Source organism: Triticum aestivum, chromosome 2B (genome assembly GCF_018294505.1).
Source record: "Triticum aestivum cultivar Chinese Spring chromosome 2B, IWGSC CS RefSeq v2.1, whole genome shotgun sequence".
NCBI lineage: Eukaryota > Viridiplantae > Streptophyta > Magnoliopsida > Poales > Poaceae > Triticum > Triticum aestivum.
In genome coordinates, this window is record NC_057798.1 from 227,476,607 (window position 1) to 227,483,132 (window position 6,526).

Here is a 6,526-nt window from a genome sequence, read left to right on the forward strand (position 1 = left end):
ATACAAATTGATGGATACAACCTTATGAATTTGAGATCATGCCATTTGTAAACCATATTTATATATAAACGGTGTTGTGCTTTTGAAAGTATATATAAAAAATGGATGTATATAGAATTTAATTCCAATTGAAAATGGATCCCGCCCGGAAAAAATAGAATACAAACGGGATTCCAATTGAGTTGGCACGGTAAACGTGCACTCTGCAAAATTTGAATGAAGCGGGGAAAGTCGCAGTAACCACCCAAAACCAAAATCTAAGAGATGGAAATTACTACTGCCTATCCCTGCCACGCAAAGCCTATCTGCTGGATTTCTATAGGTTTCGATAGGGGTAGGTTTGTAATTTCACCCAAACATGACGTAACCGCCTCTCACCTGGATTCATACACGATGGGCGCCAAAACACAGTGTGTCCTCGGCCAAAATCGACTCCCTCCCCGATTCATATTCATACACGGTGGGCGCCAAAAACAAACTCGTCGGCAAATATTCGGTGTATGCGAGATTACCGTCCTATCCCCAACCGACTAATATTGCTGTGATGTAGTAGAAATTTGAAACGGGGGCTAAGTTTGTAAATTTCCTTGCATTTGAGACAAGCGCGCCCTGAATACATGGTTCCCCCCTTCCTCTCTACCTCCCTTTTCCCCATTCGTACTCCGTGGGCGCCAAAACACCCTCTCCACCCCACCCTGTTCCGTCCGCCACTATCCGCCACCCCATCCACCGCCGTCCTCCTCCACCATGCCGGAGCTGATACCCCGACACCGCCGCCATTACAAGAGATCGATCTCTCTCATCCACGGCTTTGGACCGGGATCCTTGCATCCCATCCTCTCGCTTCATCCCCGCCGTCGTCCACCTTGTCGGCGCCGCTCCTACGACCGTCTCGTCCACCGCGCCCCACCGCCACCGTCTACCCTCCTAGATATGCTTCCACGCCGCCGACAGCCATTGCTACCGCAGCACCGTCAAATTATCAACAGATGCATATATGGCGCCGCACTAGAGGCGGTACTCTTTCGTATCTGCTCAACTTATTTATCGCAGCAAGAAAACAGATTGCCACTGCTTTACTCTGATTTCTTGTCTTGGTTGCGAAGTTGCCTTTGTCCGGTTTGCACCTTTAGATGCGCCATGGCACGCTCAACACTATACTCCCAATGCTTATGGTTTTCCCCTTTTATATTCCACACTAGTTAAACCACAGTAGAATAAATTTCTAAATTGGGTCAGTCGATTTTTCAGAGCTCGCCGGAGTTCGCCGGTGCGAACGAAGGGGCTCGGGTGGTTGTGGGGCCTCGCCGAACGAAGAAAACTTGACGGGGGTGGGGGTTGGGGTGGGGGTGGGGGTGGCGGAGGAACACAGGCGGTGGGGGCCGGTGGTCCGGCCGGCGGCTCGTGCAGTGTTCTGTATGGGAAGAATCAGAGACGAGGAAGAAGAAGGGTTAGGAGACGTAGGATCTACATCCAACCGCCTCTAATAGTCGAGAGACAGCTGGGAGTTGCATTCTTAATGCGCTCTGGTTCATTATGTGTGGGCACTGTGCAACCAACATTTTATTATCCAATATCTGCTTGCTCTTCTTTACCATGTTCCTCTTCCGTTCTTCTTTAATATGTACTCTCTCCGTTCCTAAATACAAGTCTTTGTATAGATTCCACCATGGACTACATATGGAGCAAAATGAGTGAATCTACACTCTAAAATGTATCTGGATACATCTGTCACTACTAGGAAAAGGCTAATTAGTGGCGCACCTGTTTTGGCCATTAATGACGCACTACAGGTGCGCCACTATCATCACGCCACTAGTATTTTTTAGTAATGGCGCACCTATAGTGCACCATTACTATCACAGATAGTCATGGCGCACCTATAGTGCGCCATTACTATGCCTAGAGTATACCTGGCCATACCTCAGGTCGGGCCGGGCTTCGGGCCGGGCCTAGCCAAGCCCGACGAAAAAAACCCAGGCCCGGGCCCGGCCCGGCCCGGCCATCGGGCCTGTTTTCTGGGCCCGAGCCCGGCCCGAACACATGAAAGCCCGTCGGGCTTCAGGCCGGCCCGGCCCGACCTTCAGAAAAACATGAAAACAACAGGCACGGGCCCGGCCTGGCCCAACCTTCGGGCTCAAAATCTTGGCCCGAGCGCGGCCCGGGGGCAGCCTCGGGCTGGGCCGGGCCGGGCTTCCCATGGCCAGGTCTAGCCTAGAGGTGCGCCATTACTATTTGACTTAGTAATGGCGCACCACATAGAAGTGCGCCATTACTAACATTTTTTTTCAAAACTTTTTCAGAAAAAAAAAATTCAATTGTTTTTCAATTTTTTGTTTGTTTTTTTCTTAATCTTGGGTCACTATGGCTTAATCTCGGGTCAATATGCTTAATCTCAAGTCAAATCGCACTCCGTGGTCAAACTTCCCGAAAGGTCACCCATCCTCACACTACTCCAGCCCAAGCATGCTTAACTTAAAAGTTCTATCCAACCCCAGCACCAGCTCACTTAACACGCACTTGTTGATATATCTAGCATATCAATCCTATTAAACCTTGTTGATGTCTAGGACTTTGTTCATGTTCATGAGTGTGATGAAATTTTGAAAAAATATTTCAAACTTCCGTTCATATTACGTATCATATTTTGAATATTTTTTCCAAAAAAAATCGAAACTAATTTTTTTCTGTTACTAGTGGCGCACCTAGCAAATGGTGCGCCACTACTAAGTTTGAATTTTTTTCCATTTTTTCCCCTCTAGATCTTAAAAGGCTCGTATCTTTTTTCTATTAGGTTTTTGGGGATTCTAAACATCTTCAACGGGGAGGGGGTAGATGATTTTTCATATAAAAACTTTTTAATCCGAGTTCGTATGCAAAAGTTATACCCATTTTACAAATTCCAGAGAGATTTTGCAAATAAAGTTGAAATTCATATTTGTAAATTTTCCCAACTAGTAGACCACATATCACATGTGGAACTTATTTTCTTTTATTTTTTTTGACATTTCCATCATTTTATTTTATTTTTTAAAAACTGAAAAGGCGGTCCACAGGGGGGGTGCATTCGATGGAATTTTTGGTCAAAGTTAGTAATGGCGCACCGTGGGTGTGGTGCGCCATTACTAGTTAAAACTAGTAATGGCGCACAATCCCCAGGTGCACCATTACTAGTTTTGAAACAAAAATTGTTAGTAGTGGCGCACCGAGGATGTGGTGCGCCATTACTAGTTAAAACTAGTAATGGCGCCCTATCCCCTGGTGCGCCATTACTAGTTTTGAAAAAAATAAAATAAAAAATTGTTAGTAGTGGCGCAGCGCAATATCCTCTGGTGCGCCATTACTAGTTTTGAAAAAAAATAAAAAAATTTGTTAGTAGTGGCGCACCGAGGGTGTGGTGCTCCATTACTAGTTTAACTAGTAATGGTGCACTATCCCCTGGTGCGCCATTACTAGTTTTGAAAAAAAATTGTTAGTAGTGGCGCACCGCGGATGTGGTGCACCATTAGTATTTGGAGTTTAATGGCGTACCTATATGTGGTGCGCCACTTCTATATAGTAGTGGTGCACCACATACGTGGTGCGCCACTTCTATATAGTAGTGGTGCACCACATACGTGGTGCGCCATTAATGTCCATATTATCTATAGCCCTTTTCCTAGTAGTGTGTATGTGATCCATAGTGGAAATCTCTACCAAGACTTATATTTTGGAATGGAGGGAGTATGATAGTAGTACAGTATGTTCCTTGTACTCAAGATGAGCAGGGACATTTGAAGTGTAGAGGTCTATACGGTCGGTTGTGATGGACACTTTGAGCCTCTTTGATTCGTAGGATTTTGTAAACATAGGAATAGGATTTGTGGTGGCCTGCCCACTTGAATCCTACAAGAATAGCAAGGAAATGTGGGGAGTTGTGTTGCCTTTGAGAGTTATACTGATATTAACAGTACGACACCTTCACTTGAAGAGAGCCGGTATCCGAAGCCTTTCTAGCCGTACCGGCAATACTAGCACATATATTCTAGCAAGTTCCACTTTGCTGATTTTACTCTGATGCTTAAGGTTTTCCCGTTATATCTACACTATGATCTGTGTAGCTGCTTTGTGTCACACTAGCAGTAGTCCACTCTTGAAGCTAAACACTGCAATGACTTACAAAATTGGCATCAAGGCATTGAGTGCCATTCTGGATGCAATGAAACTCATACGCTCCCCACCTATTGACTCTTGTTCAGAATATGATCCTAATGACTCTTGTTCAAAATTGCCACATATAGAGAGACAGCATGGAATTGCATTTCTTTGGGTGCTGTGATTCATCATGAGTGGGCAACCAACATTGTATGCAATGAAGCGGAACCTCAAGAATATGCTTCCTCTTCTGTTCTTTAACATGTTCCTCTTTCTTTATTCTGTATTTAGTACGTACAGTATGTTCCTTGTCAAGAAGGGGCACAGGGACATCTGCAGTCAATAGCTGATAGAGATGGCATGTACGTGATCGATAGGCTTTCAATTACTAGCGGCAATACAACACCGTATTTTCAAGCCAGTTCCACTTTCCCGATTTATATATCGTGGTTATGGTGTACCCCTGTTATGTACACTATGATCTGCCTAGTTGCTGTGTGCTCTTGTTATCATGGTTTGGCAATAAACTCTCTATACAGTATATTATGAACCTATCATCTGCCAACTATCCTTACTTCCGGAGCCTATTTTTTGTGTACTTGTGCCAGATTATATAAATGCACGCACCATATTACAGCACACATGAGCTCTCTCATCAGAATCCAGTGATAGCGCACAAGTGTTTACAGGGACGCCCCTATATTAGAATATCATCTGCATTACAAAGCTAATCTCATAACTATTTATGTTTTCATGGTTCTCAGATATTATACGCAACTATAGTGAATATCAGAATTTGCGCATCCGAAGAATATTGTGGAACACTGCAATGACTTACAAAATTGGCACCAAGGCATTGAGTGCCATTCTGGATGCAATGAAACTCATACGCTCCCCACCTGTTGGTTCTTGTTCAGAATATGATCCTAATGACTATTCTAACCTCGAGGAGTCAAAGGCAGATGGCCTATCCTGTTCACCCATCAAGGTGTCTGTTCTAATTTGGCAAGGTTTTATTGATTGCGCGTATCTTGCATATGTTGTCTTGCATTTCTTCTACTTTGTTGCACCGCCATCTGCTTAGTTTACTCATCATATATGTCGAGATGCCATGCCCATCCATTATCAATACATATTCCATCTGTCATCATACCATGTATTTCCACTCAAATGTTGTTCTTGTGCATCAGACATCAAAAAGGAAGAGGGTGATTGCCGAACCTGAAGGAGCACCAGCAAAGTCCTTGAAAATATGGTGGTGCCAGAGAAATCAGATAGCACCCCACTTATATTTGTTGTACAACCAGTGATACAAAACGTAGGACCGACTCCAGCAGACTGTACCCATACTTCATTGGCCACACCACTAGCCCCACCACACAGGACCTGCACTCCAGCAAAAGGTATACCGATTTCATTTGCCATAGCACCAGCCGTACCACAGAAAAATCCCACTCCAGCAAAAAGTACAGCAAGTCCACCGGCCGAAGACCTATCCCAACTGCAGAGACAGCCAATTCCTGCAGATTGGAACCCCATTCCATTTATTCCCAGTTTAAAATACAATTCTTTCAATGTTGTTAGGGACTACGTGCATATATTCCCATCATGGGAAGATTATAGTGAAGACAAACACCATTTTCACATCTTCCTGTCCAACTTACATGTAAGTGCTATTATTCATGGTTATTATTTTCTTGTTTTCTGCTGATTGAACACATCAATGATTTACATTACATTGTTGTAACTAGGCGAGGGTCAATCTCGATAGTCATGACGAGCAAAGCTTGCTTGTTCTTTTCAAGGAAGCATTGCAGCAGTATCGGTGTTACCTGAGGAAATCACACTTTGATGGCAAGTCTATAAACGAATTTCCGGTGAAGTCTCCTGTGCTAAATTTAGAAGACATTGAATGTAAAAACCTTGTTATGCACTAGTCTCATTCCCAGGATGAGGTATTGTCTATGAAATCACATGACAATTTGAACTTCTACTCTTTCGCATGTGCCTTACGGATCTTTTTTGTAGGAAATCTGCTCGAAGAAGAATTCCGGTTTGAAAAGAACGACAGGATATCGCAAATATGCTACCCACTGTTTTGCCCTTGTTAGTACTTGTTGTCCTGTATCACTATACTTGCATACATACCTCGTTCATTATGCGACAGCAGTGTGCACCATAGCTTGCTTATCAATTGTTCACTCCAAATTATCTGATATGTATGAATGGTTACATTAGTGTTGAATATATCCAATGCCAATGAATTTTTTTGGCTCTGCATTGTTCTTGTAAGTACATGTTGTCCTTTGTCAGTGTACTTATATTGACAGGTAGTTGTTCATGTACCATCACTCTGCAGCTTATTTTCCTTTGCCCTCCATTTTCTACACAT